Source organism: Leiobunum rupestre, chromosome 2 (genome assembly GCF_980474605.1).
Source record: "Leiobunum rupestre chromosome 2, qqLeiRupe1.1.hap1, whole genome shotgun sequence".
Lineage (NCBI taxonomy): Eukaryota > Metazoa > Arthropoda > Arachnida > Opiliones > Sclerosomatidae > Leiobunum > Leiobunum rupestre.
The window spans coordinates 78729098-78746922 of NC_143385.1; the positions used below are offsets into that span (position 1 = coordinate 78729098).

Below are 17825 nucleotides of genomic sequence, written 5' to 3' on the forward strand. Positions count from 1 at the left end.
GAATCCCGCCGCTCTCAGTATTTAATTTTGCAGGAGTTATGTTTTGGGGGGTAAGGGAAAACCTTTTTACAGCATTTAGATGATATTTTATTAAATATAAACCCACCCCAAGGCAGTGTGGCCGAGTGGTCTATGGCGCTGGTTTCAGGCACCGGTCTCTTCGGGGGCGCGGGTTCGAATCCCGCCGCTGTCAGTATTAAATTTTTAGAAGTTATGTTTTTGGGGACAAGGGAAAACATTTTTACAGCATTTAGCTTATATTTTAGGAAACATAAACCTAGACGAAGGCAGTGTGGCCGAGTGGGCTATGGCGCTGGTTTCAGGCACCAGTCTCTACGGGGGCGCGGGTTCGAATCCCGCCGCTGTCAGTATTTGATTTTGCAGGACTTATGTTTTTGGGGCAGGGGAAAACCTGTTTACAGTTTTAAGCTGATATTTTACCAAATATAAACCTATACGAAGGCAGTGTAACCGAGTGGTCTATGGCGCTGGTTTCAGGCACCAGTCTCTTCGGGGGCGCGGGTTCGAATCTCACCACTGTCAGTATACGATTTTTAGAAGTTGTTTTTGGGGACAAGGGAAAACGTTTTTACAGCATTAAGCTGATATTTTAAAAAATATAAACCTACACGAAGGCAGTGTGGCCGTGTGGTCTATGGCGCTGGTTTCAGGCACTTGTCTCTTCGGTGGCGCGGGTTCGAATCCCACCGCTCTCAGTATTTAATTTTGCAGGAGTTATGTTTTGGGGGGTAAGGGAAAACCTTTTTACAGCATTTAGCTAATATTTTAGGAAATATAAACCTACACGGAGGCAGTGTGGCCGAGTGGTCTATGGCACTGGTTTCAGGCAAAAGTCTCTTCGGGGGCGCAGGTTTGATTCCCATCGCTGACAGTATTCAATTTTGCAGGAGTTACATTTTTGGGGGCAAGGGAAAACCTATTTACAGCACTAAGCTGATATTTTAGCAAATATAAACCTAGACGAAGGCAGTGTGGCCGAGTGGTCTATGGCGCTGGTTTTAGGCACTAGTCTTTTCGGGGGGGCGGGTTCGAATCCTGCCGTTGTCAGTATTCAATTTTAAAGAAGTTATGTTTTTGAGGACTAGGGAAAACATTTTTACAGCATTAAGCTTATATTTTAGCAAATATAAACCTAGACGAAGGCTGTGTGGCCAAGTGGTCTATGGCGCTGGTTTCAGGCACCAGTCTCTACGTGGCCACGGGTTCGAATCCCGCCGCTTTCAGTATACGATTTTTAGAAGTTGTTTTTGGGGACAAGGGAAAACTTTTTACAGCATTAAGCTGATATTTTAGCAAATATAAACCTAGACGAAGGCAGTGTGGCCGAGTGGTCTATGGCGCTGGTTTCAGGCACCAGTCTCTTCGGGGGCGCGGGTTTGAGTCACGCCGCTGTCAGTGTTCAATTTTGCAGGATATTTGTTTTGGGGGGCAAGGGAAAAACTATTTACAGCATTAAGCTTATATTTTAGCAAATATAAATAAGCACGAAGGCAGTGTGGCCGAGTGGTGTATGGCGCTGGTTTCAGGCACCTGGTTCTTCGGGGGCGCGGGTTCTAATCCCGCCGTTGTCAGTGCTCAATTTTGCAGGATATATGTTTTTGGGGCGAGGGAAAACCTATTTACCGTTTTAAGCTGATATTTTACCAAATATATACCTATACGAAGGCAGTGTGGCCGAGTGGTCTATGGCGCTGGTTTAAGGCACCAGTCTCTACGGGGGCGCGGGTTCGAATCCCGCCGCTGTCAGTATTCCATTTTGCAGGACTTATGTTTTTGGGGCAGGGGAAAACCGATTTACAGTTTTAAGCTGATATTATAGCAAATATATACCTATACGAAGGCAGTGTGGCCGAGTGGTCTATGGTGCTGGTTTCAGGCACCAGTCTCTTCGGGGGCGCGGGTTTGAGTCACGCCGCTGTCAGTGTTCAATTTTGCAGGATATTTGTTTTGGGGGGCAAGGGAAAAACTATTTACAGCATTAAGCTTATATTTTAGCAAATATAAATAAGCACGAAGGCAGTGTGGCCGAGTGGTGTATGGCGCTGGTTTCAGGCACCTGGTTCTTCGGGGGCGCGGGTTCTAATCCCGCCGTTGTCAGTGCTCAATTTTGCAGGATATATGTTTTTGGGGCAAGGGAAAACCTATTTACCGTTTTAAGCTGATATTTTACCAAATATATACCTATACGAAGGCAGTGTGGCCGAGTGGTCTATGGCGCTGGTTTCAGGCACCAGTCTCTACGGGGGCGCGGGTTCGAATCTCGCCGCTGTCAGTATTCCATTTTGCAGGACTTATGTTTTTGGGGCAGGGGAAAACCTGTTTACAGTTTTAAGCTGATATTTTACCAAATATAAACCTATACGAAGGCAGTGTGGCCGAGTGGTCTATGGCGTTGGTTTCAGGCACTAGTCTTTTCGGGGGGGGCGGGTTCGAATCCCGCCGTTGTCAGTATTCAAATTTAAAGAAGTTTTTTTTTTGGGGACAAGGGAAAACATTTTTACAGCATTAAGCTTATATTTTAGCAAATATAAACCTAGACGAAGGCAGTGTGGCCGAGTGGTCTATGGCACTGGTTTCAGGCACCAGTCTCTTCGGGGGCGCGGGTTCGAATCCCACCGCTGTCAGTATTCAATTTTTAGAAGTTATGTTTTTGGGGACAAGGGAAAACATTTTTACAGCATTTAGCTGATATTTTAGGAAATATAAACGTAGACGAAAACAGTTTTTCCTTGTGTTCTATAACGCTCGTTTCAGACACCAGTTTCTTCGGGGGCGCGGGTTCGAATCACGGCGCTGTCAGTATTCAATTTTGCAGAAGGTTTGTTTTTTGGGGTAAGGGAAAACCTTTTTACAGGATTAACATGATATTTTAGGAAATATAAACCTAGACGAAGACAGTGTGGCCGAGTGGTCTATGACGCTGTTTTGATTCACGTTTGGTTTTTTGGAGAGTGCGGTTCGTTTTTTCTTTGCTCTCCTCGTCTTCTCGCTAAGCCTTAGTTTCGGTTCTTTTTCTAACATTTTGGTTTGCTTAATTTAAAATTTTCTAATTCGCGCAGTTTATTTTTCGTTTTTCGTGCCCTCCTGGGTTTTCTTCTGAAATCCAGGATGGATGTTTTAAAACGTTCCATTTTCGTGGAATGCGTCGTGAAAGAAGTTTCGAAGCAAGAAATTTTGACGGCATGTATTTTGGATTACGGGCCTAATACGGTCTCGTCGGTTGTTGCTACGGAGGGTGGCTATTACGTCACCTTCTTACGCGAGGAAGAAGCGGAATTGTGTCTGGATGCTGGGATCGAAGTAGGAGAGACGCGTTTTGATGTGTCTGGGATAGCGAGGAAAACAGTTATTGTCCATATTTATGGTTTACCTGAGTTTGTGAGTGACGAAGCGGTGAAGGAGAAATTGGAAAGCTTACAATGTGAGTTGCGTGGCGAAATTATCTGGACTAAAAATGACGCCGGAATTTATTTTGGAATTCGTTCGGTCAAGGTTCGCCTTGCCGAATGTGTCAGTTCGTTACCGTACGGTCTAAAGATCAAAGACGTTTTAGGTCGGGAGACTTTTTATCAGGTTTGTCACTCCTCTCAGAGTAAAGTTTGTAATGGGTGTCTCTCTTCGAGCCACCTGTATAAAGACTGTCCTTCTTTTATCTGTTTTCGTTGTAAGAAGCAAGGTCATGTGGCTCGTTCCTGTCCAACTCGCTCTGAAGTTGTTGAATCCACGGATACGGTCGCTGATAGGATGGTCGAAGAACAGGATGCGTGCCTGACTACTGATCAGGTTCTTTCAGACAAAGAGTCCTCTCAAGGCATGGTTGCCCAGGGGGGCGACAATGTTGATCGGCCGAAATTTCCCAAGCACGTTACGAAGGACGTTGGTAAGAGATTTTTGACTTCGACGAGTGGCTCGGATGCTGATAAACGCCAGCCTCCTCCTAAGAAGACGAACGTCTACTCTACGGACTCGAATCCCATCGCACCTGCCAAGTTGCCTTCTACGTCCCTGCCAACCGTTGTCACGCCTGTCCCCGGTTCCTTTAATGCCATTAAAAATCGTCTCTCTTAACGTCAATGGTCTTCGGAATGTTAATAAGATGTCGGAAGTGCTTATTTTTATGGACGCGTATGATGTGGTTTTTTTACAAGAGACACACTGGACGAATGAACATGTGAGTACTTTTCGGAAAATTTTTCGCGGCCGCGTTTTTTGGGATAATGACCCTACTACTACTTTTTGCGGCGTAGCGACCTGCTTTCGGGCTGAGCTGGATATTGTTCCTTCGCAAGTTTTTCGAAGCGACTGCGGCCGATTTCTTTCCGTCTCCGCGGTAGTTGACGATGTTCCTATGGATTTCGCGAATATTTACGCTCCGAATGACGCGCCGTCGCGTTCTCTTTTTATGTCTTCGGCGAAGTTGTGGTGAGCGCTTTTACCTCGTCCGATTATCGCGGGGGATTTTAATGATATTTTAAACTCATCTCTTGATCGTCGCCCCGTTTCTAATCTTCGTTCCGTCGTTCCGCCTACGAGTTTTAAGCTTTGGCTTACCAGTCTTGATCTTTATGATCCCTGGAGGGCTTCTCACGCCGATCATTTTGATTATACTCGTTCCGGTTTCGTATTCGGGAACTTTGTCATGTCGCGGATTGACTATTTATTTATTCGCCCAACGGATGCGCATAATTGTTCGCGGAATCTAATCTTGAATGTTCCTTTTTCTGACCACAAGGCCGTGTCTTTCGTCTTTGATCCCAGTGGCGTCCAGCGCGGCCCTGGGGTCTGGGCGTTTAACTCTACGTTACTTCAAGAGGAGCGCTTTCGTACGGGTATCCAGCGTATTGTTGATCGGAGTCGCGACACCGTCGAGTACCGTGTAGATATTTTTCAATGGTACGAAAATCTTAAAGTTTGTATTAAGGATTACGCCATGTTCTACGGCAAAGCTCGCGCTCAGAAGTTGAGAAGTTCTCGCGCTGCTTTATTGGTTCGGATTTCTCACCTCGAGTCTCGCTACGTGTCCGATCCCAATTGTTTGCCGGAGTTGCTGGACGCTAAGCAGGCATTGGCGGATTTCGATTCTGAGGTGCTTCGTGGCCAGGTCGTACGCGCTAAGACGGATTTTAAAGAATTGGGTGAGCGACCCACGCGCTATTTTCTGCGCCTGGAGACTCATCGTCAGAGTATAAAATCGATTGGTCGTTTAGTGTCTCCATCAGGAGAGGTCTTTCGCGACGGGCGTCTCATCCGTCAGCAAATTTTTGATTTCTATAATGCCCTTTATACTCATGAGCCTATTTGCGAGGCCCAGAGTCGAAGTTTTAGCAATCGGGTCCGGGACCGGGTATCGCAAGCTGATCGTGACGCGGTTGAGTTGCCTGTCACCTGGGAGGAACTCGAGCGGTCCTTGGGGTCTATGAAGCCTAATAAGAGTCCGGGACTTGATGGTTTGACGGTGGATTTTTGGCGGTTTTTTCTTCCGCTTATTAAGGATGACTTTCTTCGCTTAGCCCATATCGCCCGTGACCAGGGTCAAATTCCACGCAGTATGAAAATAGGTCTTATTATCCTTTTGCCCAAGACTGGTGATTTAACTCTTTTAAAGAACTGGAGGCCTATTACGTTACTCAATACTGATTATAAAATTTTATCCAAAGTTTTTGCTCTCCGAGTAGCGTCGCTTTTGCCGAACATTACGTCATCTACTCAAACGGGTGCGGTTCGTGGTCGGGACATTTCTACCTCCACGAGACTGTTGTCAGATGTCGCCGAGAACCTCCGTCTTCGTGAAGAGGGTGGCATTATGGTCCAGCTGGACCTTATGAAGGCTTTCGACCGGGTGGCATGGCCATATTTATTTGAGCTCTTAGCGGCCATGGGGTTTGGCCCGTTTTTCTGCAAGTGGATTCAAGCTTTTGTCGCGGGTTCCAGGGCCTGTGTCAAAGTCAATGGTCATTTGACTGATGTCTTTTCGTTAGGGCAGTCGGTTCGCCAAGGGTGTCCGCTTAGCCCTCTGCTATATGTTTTAGCCTCGGAACCACTGTTTTCCGCGGTCACGTCGCACGAATCCATCCCGCCGGTACGGTTATCCGCGCATTCGGTTTTGCCGACTCTCTTTCAACATATGGATGACACCACGGTTGTAACTTCAACAGCGGCCGCGATCCCCGCGATCTGCGACGTTTTTGCGGATTTCGGTCAAGCCTCCGGAGCGAAATTGAACCCGTCAAAGTGCCACGCGAAATGGCTCGGTCTATATCATGGTCGTGACCCTATCGAGATCAGCGGGGTAACGCTTTCTAGTTCACCTTTGAAAATTCTCGGTATTTGGATAGACTACGATTCTGTGCATTCGGCTCGCCTTCAATGGGAGGAGCGCTACGGCAAGTTCTCTCGGGTCTTACGGTCTTGGAAAGGTCGTACTCTCTCGGTCGTTGGCAAAGTTTTGGTTGTCAATGTGCTCGCTGCATCTACGCTCTGGCATATTTTAAAAACAGTTGATATTTCGCCATTTTGGCTTCGTCAATTTCGGGAAGCCATTTTGAACTTCATTTGGGGCAATGGCCCTCATCTGGTCGCCTATGAGAGTCTAGTTCGGCCAACGCTGATCGGAGGGTTCGGGCTAGTAGACATTTGTACCAAAGTTAAGGCGTTTCGCGTTCGCGAAGCTCTTACGTTGTTTGCAGAGACTACTCCGGTTTTCGCTCGGGATCTTTCGTCGCAGATTCTTAATCTTTATGGCGGCGCCTTGCAATTGGGCCTACAAGTTTTCCGGTTATCTATCACTTCTCGTTGCGCCGCCGGTCTTCCGTCTCGGTATGTTTCCATGCTGCTTGCTTGGAAGGATTTTCATCACATTCATGGCTGGACCTTTCCCGCTCTCTCGAATTTTTTGGACGAACCGCTTTTTTTAAATCCGCGTCTGTCGTTGCCACATTTCGGTCGTCTCGAGCGTGGGTTTTTTTCGCAAGCGGGTTTTCGGACAGTACGCGATCTGTGTTACGAGTACGTCCCCGGGTTCTTGCCGCCACAGGCGTGTTTAGACGCTACAGCCGATTCATCGCTCGTTTTGCCTCGGTCTCGGGTCTTGCTACTCTACCAAGAACTTATTGATGCAGTTCCTCCGATTTGGTCCATGAGCATTCAACAAGGGGGGCGTCAATTGCGTCGCCCTCCGGTCGCGCACGAGGTCGGTCTATCGGTTATTGACGTGTCGGGCGAAAAGGTGTCTCTCGCTATCGCAGTGAGGCCCATTTACGCTGCGTTTGCGGAATCATTGTCTATTGAGTCGAGTGGAGAAGAACGCTGGCGTCGCTTTTTCGGCGGCCCTCTTCAACGTATTCGCTGGAAATTCGTGCGATCCAATTTTTTGGGTCCTTCGCTCTCTGCCATAAATTTACGCCTCCTTCATCATGGTTTCACGGTGAAGTCGCGTTTGGTGCACGCTCTAGTGGTACCGGATGATACGTGCATATATTGTCGGATGGACTCAGAGACGGTAGAACATCTCTTCGTAACGTGCCCCGTGGTTTCTCAATTATGGACTTGGCTATTCTGTGATATTTTGGAACTCAATCGTGATTTATATGGCGTTTCTTCGTATACGCGAAATTCTTTCCTTATTTTTGGTTTAATTAATAAAGACTTGCATAACTCTAAAATGTTTTGGACAGTGGTCCAGTTCCTTTGTGCTGTAATGAAAAGAGAAATTTGGTTATACCGGTGTTACTGTTCTTTTAATGATGTTCAATTTAATCACTTTTTGTGCCAAAAGAAATTTCATGCAGTTTTAAAACTAGAATGTCGTTATAAGCAACAAAAATTACATTTAGATTTACCGTCAGATTTAATTTTATACAACATGTTAAACAAAATATTTGAATAAAATGCTTGTTGCTTGCTTGTCCTAAATTCTATTTTGTGTTTTATAACCTCCAATCTTTATGATTGTATTGTAATTTTAATACTGTGAATAAAGGGTTTTAAAATAAAAAAAAAAAAAAAGGCGTCAGACTCGAAATCTCATGGGTTCTTCCCGCGCTGGTTCGAATACAGCCGACTGCGAATTTTTACTTTCATTGTTGACGTTTATGGGAAATTCAACATGATTTATTTGCTATTTAATTATTCGCGATTTCCACAAGTCACCAAGCAGTCGTGGCCGAGTGGTTGAGGCGTCAGACTCGAAATCTGATGGAATCCTCCCGCGCAGGTTCGAATCATAAAAAAAAAAAAAAGACGCTGTTTTCAGGCACCAGTCTCTTTGGGGGCGCCGGTTCTAATCCCGCCGCTGTCTGTATTCATTTTTGCAGAAGGTTTGTTTTTGGGAACAAGGGAAAACATTTTTACAGCATTAAGCTGATATTTAAGGAATTATAAACCTAGACGATTACAGTGTGACCGAGTGGTCTATGGCGCTGTTTTCAGGAAAGAGTCTTTTCGAGGGCGCGGGTTCGAATCCCGCCGCTTTCAGTATTCAATTTCGCAGGAGTTATGTTTTTGGGGACAAGGGAAAAAATTTGTGCAGCATTTAGGTGATATTTCAGGAATTATAAATCTAGACGAAGACAGTGTGGCCGAGTGGTCTATGACGCGGTTTTCAGGCACCAGTCTCTTCGGGGGCGTGGATTTGAAACCCGCCGCTGTCAGTATTCAATTTTCCAGAAGTTATGTTTTTGGGGACAAGGGACTATTTTTTACAGCACTTAGCTGATATTTTAGGAAATATAAACCTAGACGAAGACAGTGTGGCCGAGTGGTCTATGACGCGGTTTTCAGGCACCGGTCTCTTCGGGGGGCGTGGGTTTGAATCCCGCCGCTGTCAGTACTCAATTTTGTAGGAGTTATGTTTTTGGGGACAAGGGAAATAATTTGTACAGCATTTAGATGATATTTCAGGAATTATTAACCTACACGAAGGCAGTGTGGCCGTGTGGTCTATCGCACTCGTTTCAGGCACCATTCTCTTCGGAAGTGTGGGTTCGAGTCCCCCCGCTGTCAGTGCACAATTTTGCAGGCTATTTTGTTTGGGGGCAAGGGAAAACTTATTTACAGCATTAAGCTTATATTTTAGCAAATATAAACCTACACGAAGGCAGTGTGGCCGAATGGTCTACGGCGCTGGTAACAGGCACCAGTCTCTACGGGGGCGCGGTTTCGAATCCAGCCACGGTCAGTATTCGATTTTGCAGGACTTACGTTTTTGGGGCAAGGGAAAACCGATTTACAGTTTTAAGCTGATATTATAGCAAATATATACCTATACGAAGGCAGTGTGGCCGAGTGGTCTATGGCGCTGGTTTCAGGCACCAGTCTCAACGGGGCGCGGGCTCGAATCCCGCCGCTGTCAGTATTCGATTTTGCAGGACTTATGTTTTTGGGGCAGGGGAAAACCTATTTACAGTTTTAGGCTGATATTTTACCAAATATAAAACTAGACGAAGGCAGTGTGGCCGAGTGGTCTATGGCGCTGGTTTCAGGCACCAGTCTCTTCGGGGGCGCGGGTTCGAATCCCGCCGCTGTCAGTATTCAATTTATAGAAGTTATGTTTTTGGGGACAAGGGAAAACATTTTTACAGCATTTAGCTTATATTTTAGGAAATATAAATCTACACGAAGACAGTGTGGCCAAGTGGTCTACGGCGCTGGATACAGGCACCAGTCTCTTCGGGGGCGCAGGTTCGAATCCCACCACTGTCAGTATTCAATTTTGCAGAAGTTATGTTTTTGGGGGCAAGGGAAAACATATTTACAGCATTAAGCTGATATGTTAGCAAATATAAACCTGTACGAAGGCAGTGTGGCCGAGTGATCTATGACGCTGTGATCAGGCATCAGTCTCTTCGGGGGGGGGGGGGGCTGGTTAGAATCCCACCGCTGTCATTATACGATTTTTAGAAGTTATGTTTTTGGGGACAAGGGAAAACCTTTTTACAGCATTTAGCTGATATTTTAGGAAATATAAACCTTGACGAAGACAATGTGGGCGAGTGTGCTATGACGCTGTTTTCAGGCACCAGTCTCTTCGGTGGGGCAGGATTGAGTCCCGCGCTGTCAATGTTCAATTTTGCAGGATATTTGTTTTGGGGGGCAAGGGAAAAACTATTTACAGCATTAAGCTCATTTTTTAGCAAATATAATTCAACACGAAGACAGTGTGGCCGAGTGGTCTATGGCGCTGGTTTCAGGCAGCAGTCTCTACGGGGGCGCAGGTTCGAATCCCGCCGCTGTCAGTATACGATTTTTAGAAGTTGTTTTTGGGGACGAGGGAAAACATTTTTGCAGCATTAAGCTGATATTTTAGCAAATATAAACCTAGACGAAGACAGTGTGGCCGAGTGGTCTATGGCACTAGTTTCAGACACCAGTTTCTTCGGGGGCGCGGGTTCGAATCACGGCGCTGTCAGTATTCAATTTCGCAGAAGGTTTGTTTTTTGGGGTAAGGGAAAACCTTTTTACAGGATTAACATGATATTTTAGGAAATATAAACTTAGACGAAGACAGTGCGGCCGAGTGGTCTATGACGCTGTTTTCAGGCACCAGTCTCTTCGGGGGCGCCGGTTCTAATCACGGCGCTGTCAGTATTCATTTTTGCAGAAGGTTTGTTTTTGGGAACAAGGGAAAACATTTTTACAGCATTTAGCTGATATTTAAGGAATTATAAACCTAGACGATTACCGTGTGACCGAGTGGTCTATGGCGCTGTTTTCAGGAAAGAGTCTTTTCGAGGGCGCGGGTTCGAATCCCGCCGCTTTCAGTATTCAATTTCGCAGGAGTTATGTTTTTGGGGACAAGGGAAAAAATTTGTGCAGCATTTAGGTGATATTTCAGGAATTATTAACCTACACGAAGGCAGTGTGGCCGAGTGGTCTATCGCACTCGTTTCAGGCACCATTCTCTTCGGAAGTGTGGGTTCGAGTCCCCCCGCTGTCAGTGCTCAATTTTGCAGGCTATTTTTTTTGGGGGCAAGGGAAAACTTATTTACAGCATTAAGCTTATATTTTAGCAAATATAAACCTACACGAAGGCAGTGTGGCCGAGTGGTCTACGGCGCTGGTTACAGGCACCAGTCTCTACGGGGGCGCGGTTTCGAATCCAGCCACGGTCAGTATTCGATTTTGCAGGACTTGCGTTTTTGGGGCAAGGGAAAACCGATTTACAGTTTTAAGCTGATATTATAGCAAATATATACCTATACGAAGGCAGTGTTGCCGAGTGGTCTATGGCGCTGGTTTCAGGCACCAGTCTCTTCGGTGGCGCAGGTTTGAGTCCCGCCGCTGTCAATGTTCAATTTTGCAGGATATTTGTTTTTAGGGGCAAGGGAAAACCTATTTACAGCATTAAGCTTATATTTTAGCAAATATAAACCTGTACGAAGGCAGTGTGGCCGAGTGATCTATGACGCTGTTTTCTGGCACCAGTCTCTTCGGTGGCGCGGGTTCGAATCCCACCGCTCTCAGAATTTAATTTTGCAGGAGTTATGTTTTCGGGGGTAAGGGAAAACCTTTTTACAGCATTTAGATGATATTTTATTAAATATAAACCTGAACGAAGGCAGTGTGGCTGAGTGGTCTATGGCTTTGGTTTCAGGCACCAGTCTCTTCGGGGGCACGTGTACGAATCCCGCCGCTGTCAGTATCCCATTTTTTTAAAAGTTATGTTTTGAGGGCAAGGTAAATCTTTTTTACAGCATTTAGCTGATATTTTAGGAAATATAAACGTAGACGAAAACAGTTTTTCCTAGTGGTCTATAACGCTCGTTTCAGACACCAGTTTCTTCGGGGGCGTGGGTTAGAATCACGGCGCTGTCAGTATTCAATTTCGCAGAAGGTTTGTTTTTGGGGGTAAGGGAAAACCTTTTTACAGGATTAACATGATATTTTAGCAAATATAAACCTAGACGAAGGCAGTGTGGCCGAGTGGTTTATGGCGCTGGTTTCAGGCACCAGTCCCTTCGCTGGCGCGGGTTCGAATCCCACCGCTCTCAGTATTTAATTTTGCAGGAGTTATGTTTTGGGGGGTAAGGGAAAACCTTTTTACAGCATTTAGATGATATTTTATTAAATATAAACCTACACGAAGGCATTGTGGCCAAGTGGTCTATGGCGCTGGTTTCAGGCACCAGTCTCTACGGGGGCGCGGGTTCGTATCCCGCCGCTGTCAGTATTCGATTTTGCAGGACTTATGTTTTTGGGGCAGGGGAAAACCTGTTTACAGTTTTAAGCTGATATTAGACCAAATATAAACCTATACGAAGGCAGTGTGGCCGAGTGGTCTATGGCGTTGGTTTCAGGCACTAGTCTTTTCGGGGGGGGCGGGTTCGTATCCCGCCGCTGTCAGTATTCCATTTTTTTAAAAGTTATGTTTTGAGGGCAAGGTAAATCTTTTTTACAGCATTTAGCTGATATTTTAGGAAATATAAACGTAGACGAAAACAGTTTTTCCTAGTGGTCTATAACGCTCGTTTCAGACACCAGTTTCTTCGGGGGCGTGGGTTAGAATCACGGCGCTGTCAGTATTCAATTTCGCAGAAGGTTTGTTTTTGGGGGTAAGGGAAAACCTTTTTACAGGATTAACATGATATTTTAGGAAATATAAGCCTAGACGAAGACAGTGTGTCCGAGTGGTCTATGACGCTGTTTTCAGGCACCAGTCTCTTCGGGGGCGCCGTTTCTAATCCCGCCGCTGTCTGTATTCATTTTTGCAGAAGGTTTGTTTTTGGGGACAAGGGAAAACATTTTACAGCATTAAGCTGATATTTTATCAAATATAAACCTACACGAAGGCAGTGTGGCCGTGTGGTCTATGGCGCTGGTTTCAGGCACCAGTCTCTACGGGGCCGCGTGTTCGAATCCCGCCGCTGTCAGTATACGATTTTTAGAAGTTGTTTTTGGGGACAAGGGAAAACATTTTTACAGCATTAAGCTTATATTTTAGCAAATGTTAACTTACACGAAGGCAGTGTGGCCGTGTGGTCTATGGCGCTGGTTTCAGGCACCAGTCTCTTCGGTGGCGCGGGTTCGAATCCCACCGCTCTCAGTATTTAATTTTGCAGGAGTTATGTTTTGGGGGGTAAGGGAAAACCTTTTTACAGCATTTAGATGATATTTTATTAAATATAAACCTACACGAAGGCATTGTGGCCGAGTGGTCTATGGCGCTGGTTTCAGGCACCAGTCTCTACGGGGGCGCGGGTTCGTATCCCGCCGCTGTCAGTATTCGATTTTGCAGGACATATGTTTTTGGGGCAAGGGAAAACCGATTTACAGTTTTAAGCTGATATTATAGCAAATATATACCTATACGAAGGCAGTGTGGCCGAGTGGTCTATGGCGCTGGTTTCAGGCACCAGTCTCTTCGGGGGCGCGGGTTTGAGTCACGCCGCTGTCAGTGTTCAATTTTGCAGGATATTTGTTTTGGGGGGCAAGGGAAAAACTATTTACAGCATAAAGCTTATATTTTAGCAAATATAAATAAGCACGAAGGCAGTGTGGCCGAGTGGTGTATGGCGATGGTTTCAGGCACCTGATTCTTCGGGGGCGCGGGTTCTAATCCCGCCGTTGTCAGTGCTCAATTTTGCAGGATATATGTTTTTGGGGCAAGGGAAAACCTATTTACAGTTTTAAGCTGATATTTTACCAAATATATACCTAAACGAAGGCAGTGTGGCCGAGTGGTCTATGGCGCTGGTTTCAGGCACCAGTCTCTACGGGGGCGCGGGTTCGTATCCCGCCGCTGTCAGTATTCGATTTTGCAGGACTTATGTTTTTGGGGCAGGGGAAAACCTGTTTACAGTTTTAAGCTGATATTATACCAAATATAAACCTATACGAAGGCAGTGTGGCCGAGTGGTCTATGGCGTTGGGTTCAGGCACTAGTCTTTTCGGGGGGGGGCGGGTTCGAATCCCGCCGTTGTCAGTATTCAATTTTAAAGAAGTTATGTTTTTGGGGACAAGGGAAAACATTTTTACAGCATTAAGCTTATATTTTAGCAAATATAAACCTAGACGAAGGCAGTGTGGCCGAGTGGTTTATGGCGCTGGTTTCAGGCACCAGTCTCTTCGGGGGCGCGGGTTCGAATCCCGCCGCTGTCAGTATTCAATTTTTAGAAGTTATGTTTTTGGGGACAAGGGAAAACATTTTTACAGCATTTAGCTTATATTTTAAGAAATATAAACCTACACGAAGGCAGTGTGGCCGAGTGGTCTACGGCGCTGGTTTCAGGCACCAGTCTCTTCGGGGCGCAGGTTCGAATCTCACCGCTGTCAGCATTCAATTTTTTTAAAAGTTATGTATTGAGGGCAAGGTAAATCTTTTTTACAGCATTTAGCTGATATTTTAGGAAATATAAACGTAGACGAAAACAGTTTTTCCTTGTGGTCTATAACGCTCGTTTCAGACACCAGTTTCTTCGGGGGCGCGGGTTCGAATCACGGCGCTGTCAGTATTCAATTTCGCAGAAGGTTTGTTTTTTGGGGTAAGGGAAAACCTTTTTACAGGATTAACATGATATTTTAGGAAATCTAAACCTAGACGAAGACAGTGTGGCCGAGTGGTCTATGACGCTGTTTTCAGGCACCAGTCTCTTCGGGGGCGCCGGTTCTAATCCCGCCGCTGTCAGTATTCAATTTTGCAGAAGTTATGTTTTTGGGGGCAAGGGAAAACATATTTACAGCATTAAGCTGATATTTAAGCAAATATAAATTTAACCGAAGGCAGTGTGGCCGAGTGGTCTACGGCGCTGGATACAGGCACCAGTCTCTTCGGGGGCGCAGGTTCGAATCCCACCGCTGTCAGTATTCAATTTTGCAGAAGTTATGTTTTTGGGGGCAAGGGAAAACATATTTACAGCATTAAGCTGATATTTTAGCAAATATAAACCTGTACGAAGGCAGTGTGGCCGAGTGATCTATGACGCTGTGATCAGGCATCAGTCTCTTCGGGGGGGCTGGTTAGAATCCCACCGCTGTCATTATACGATTTTTAGAAGTTATGTTTTTGGGGACAAGGGAAAACCTTTTTACAGCATTTAGCTGATATTTTAGGAAATATAAACCTTGACGAAGACAATGTGGGCGAGTGTGCTATGACGCTGTTTTCAGGCACCAGTCTCTTCGGTGGGGCGGGCTTGAGTCCCGCGCTGTCAATGTTCAATTTTGCAGGATATTTGTTTTGGGGGGCAAGGGAAAAACTATTTACAGCATTAAGCTTATTTTTTAGCAAATATAAACCAACACGAAGGCTGTGTGGCCGAGTGATCTATGACGCTGTTTTCAGGCATCAGTCTCTTCGGGGGGGGGCGGGTTAGAATCCCACCGCTGTCATTATACGATTTTTAGAAGTTATGTTTTTGGGGACAAGGGAAAACCTTTTTACAGCATTTAGCTGATATTTTAGGAAATATAAACCTTGACGAAGACAATGTGGCCGAGTGTGCTATGACGCTGTTTTCAGGCACCAGTCTCTTCGGTGGCGCGGGTTCGAATCCCACCGCTCTCAGAATTTAATTTTGCAGGAGTTATGTTTTCGGGGGTAAGGGAAAACCTTTTTACAGCATTTAGGTGATATTTTATTAAATATAAACCTGAACGAAGGCAGTGTGGCTGAGTGGTCTATGGCTTTGGTTTCAGGCACCAGTCTCTTCGGGGGCACGTGTACGAATCCCGCCGCTGTCAGTATTCCATTTTTTTAAAAGGTATGTTTTGAGGGCAAGGTAAATCTTTTTTACAGCATTTAGCTGATATTTTAGGAAATATAAACGTAGACGAAAACAGTTTTTCCTAGTGGTCTATAACGCTCGTTTCAGACACCAGTTTCTTCGGGGGCGTGGGTTCGAATCACGGCGCTGTCAGTATTCAATTTCACAGAAGGTTTGTTTTTGGGGGTAAGGGAAAACCTTTTTACAGGATTAACATGATATTTTAGGAAATATAAGCCTAGACGAAGACAGTGTGTCCGAGTGGTCTATGACGCTGTTTTCAGGCACCAGTCTCTTCGGGGGCGCCGTTTCTAATCCCGCCGCTGTCTGTATTCATTTTTGCAGAAGGTTTGTTTTTGGGGACAAGGGAAAACATTTTTACAGCATTTAGCTGATATTTTAGGAAATATAAACCTACACGAAGGCAGTGTGGCCGAGTGGTCTATGGCACTCGTTTCAGGCACCAGTCTCTTCGGGGGCACGTGTTCGACTCGAACCGCTGTCGATATTCAATTTTGCAGGAGTTATGTTTTTGGGGCAAGGGAAAACCTATTTACAGCATTAAGCTGATATTTTAGCAAATATAAACCTAAACGAAGGCAGTGTGACAGAGTGGTCTATGGCGCTGTTTTCAGGCACCAGTCTCTTCGGGGGCGTGGGTTTGAATCCCGCCGCTGTCAGTATTCAATTTTTAGAAGTTATGTTTTTGGGGACAAGGGAAAACATTTTTACAGCATTTAGCTGATATTTTAGGTAATATAAACTTACACGAAGGCAGTGTGGCCGAGTGGTCTATGGCGGGAGGCCGCTACTATGGAGTTGCTTAAGCGAAGCATCTTTGTGGTTGTCGAGTCATTGACTTCGGTATTACTAAGGAGAGTATTGCAGTACCGGTTAAAATGGTTTTCGGAACTGATGCTATTTCATCGGTTGTCCCTGGTGTAGGTGGGTTTTTTGTTTGATTTTGTACTGACGCGGACGCGGAAGAATGTATTAAGTCGGGATTGGTGGTAGGCGGTGTTTTACGGGTGGTCGAAAGTGTATCGGCGCTATATGTTATTTTGAATTTTCTCGAAGTGCCGGAGTTTGTCACGGACGACGCTATTCGCGTTAAACTAGAAGCTTACGGGTGTGAACTTAAAGGCGCTTTTGTGTGGGTAAAGTCAGATGGCTTGTATTACGGGGAGGGTAACGTTCGAGTCACTTTGCCTCAAGGTGTATCTTCGCTGCCTTACAGTTTAAAGGTATTGGATGTGATGGGTCGTTAAAACGTTTATCGCGTTCGTTATGAAGCGCAGACTCGGGTTTGCAACGGTTGTCTCCACTCCGGACATCTGTTTCAAGATTGTCCCAACAATATCTGTCGTCGCTGTGGTCATGGTGGTACTGCCACCTCAATGATGGAAGAGCGTCGACGCGATATTTCCGGTTCCCGTAATGGCGTCGCCGACAAAGTTCAAAGGACAGAGGATGCCGCAAATGTACGACCTGATGGGTCTGATATGTCAAAGCGGAAACCAGAAGGTGACATCGACATGGCTGATGCTGATTTAGACGACTCGCTTTTTGCCAATCGCCTTTCCAAGGTTGCGGTGGGCAGTGGGAAGCATTCCCTTCCCACATCGAGTTCAGATTTGGATCTCGCCAAACGTCAACTACCTTTAAATCAACCTGGGTTCCAGTTTCCGTCGCTCGAGGCAGCTCGGAACGCTAGTCTTCCTACTGAACCGTCTCCGGGAGCTGCTTTGTCTTCGTCATTCTTCCACCCTCCTAACGCTCATGGTTCTCCGGGTTATTTCTCTTAATATCAATGGTCTACGTGATGTCAATAAGATGAAAGAATTAGTGGAATATGTAAAAACATTTGACATTAATTTTTTACAAGAAACTCATTGGGATGCGTCTCAAGTTGCGCTTTTTAAAAAAAATTATTTCGGTAAATGTTTTTTATCTAACGTTGACGCTACGGGGTTTTGCGGGGTATCAATTTTAATTAATCCGAAACTCGATTTTAAAACTGCAAGTGTGAGTCATATTGTTCGGGGTCGTAGTTTATTAGTTTCGGCTGAATTATCCGGTGATCTATTTCATTTTTTAAATGTGTAC

General features: G+C 45.6%; 11 non-coding genes across 11 annotated transcripts; all 11 read left to right on the top strand.

Moving 5' to 3' along the window:
- The first annotated feature begins 111 nt into the window (after window positions 1-111).
- Window positions 112-193, top strand: TRNAL-CAG (transfer RNA leucine (anticodon CAG)). Its single transcript has one exon. It is a non-coding gene; the product is annotated as a tRNA-Leu (tRNA).
- A 93-nt stretch (window positions 194-286) lies between these two features.
- TRNAL-CAG (transfer RNA leucine (anticodon CAG)) lies at window positions 287-368 on the top strand. The gene has a single exon. It is a non-coding gene; the product is annotated as a tRNA-Leu (tRNA).
- A 966-nt stretch (window positions 369-1334) lies between these two features.
- Window positions 1335-1416, top strand: TRNAL-CAG (transfer RNA leucine (anticodon CAG)). The gene has a single exon. It is a non-coding gene; the product is annotated as a tRNA-Leu (tRNA).
- Window positions 1417-1685: 269 nt separating this feature from the next.
- On the top strand, window positions 1686-1767 carry TRNAL-AAG (transfer RNA leucine (anticodon AAG)). The gene has a single exon. It is a non-coding gene; the product is annotated as a tRNA-Leu (tRNA).
- A 444-nt stretch (window positions 1768-2211) lies between these two features.
- Window positions 2212-2293, top strand: TRNAL-CAG (transfer RNA leucine (anticodon CAG)). The gene has a single exon. It is a non-coding gene; the product is annotated as a tRNA-Leu (tRNA).
- A 270-nt stretch (window positions 2294-2563) lies between these two features.
- TRNAL-CAG (transfer RNA leucine (anticodon CAG)) lies at window positions 2564-2645 on the top strand. The gene has a single exon. It is a non-coding gene; the product is annotated as a tRNA-Leu (tRNA).
- A 6644-nt stretch (window positions 2646-9289) lies between these two features.
- Window positions 9290-9370, top strand: TRNAL-CAG (transfer RNA leucine (anticodon CAG)). The gene has a single exon. It is a non-coding gene; the product is annotated as a tRNA-Leu (tRNA).
- Window positions 9371-9463: 93 nt separating this feature from the next.
- On the top strand, window positions 9464-9545 carry TRNAL-CAG (transfer RNA leucine (anticodon CAG)). Its single transcript has one exon. It is a non-coding gene; the product is annotated as a tRNA-Leu (tRNA).
- Window positions 9546-13329: 3784 nt separating this feature from the next.
- On the top strand, window positions 13330-13411 carry TRNAL-CAG (transfer RNA leucine (anticodon CAG)). Its single transcript has one exon. It is a non-coding gene; the product is annotated as a tRNA-Leu (tRNA).
- A 269-nt stretch (window positions 13412-13680) lies between these two features.
- On the top strand, window positions 13681-13762 carry TRNAL-CAG (transfer RNA leucine (anticodon CAG)). The gene has a single exon. It is a non-coding gene; the product is annotated as a tRNA-Leu (tRNA).
- A 271-nt stretch (window positions 13763-14033) lies between these two features.
- TRNAL-CAG (transfer RNA leucine (anticodon CAG)) lies at window positions 14034-14115 on the top strand. Its single transcript has one exon. It is a non-coding gene; the product is annotated as a tRNA-Leu (tRNA).
- The last annotated feature ends 3710 nt before the right edge of the window (window positions 14116-17825 follow it).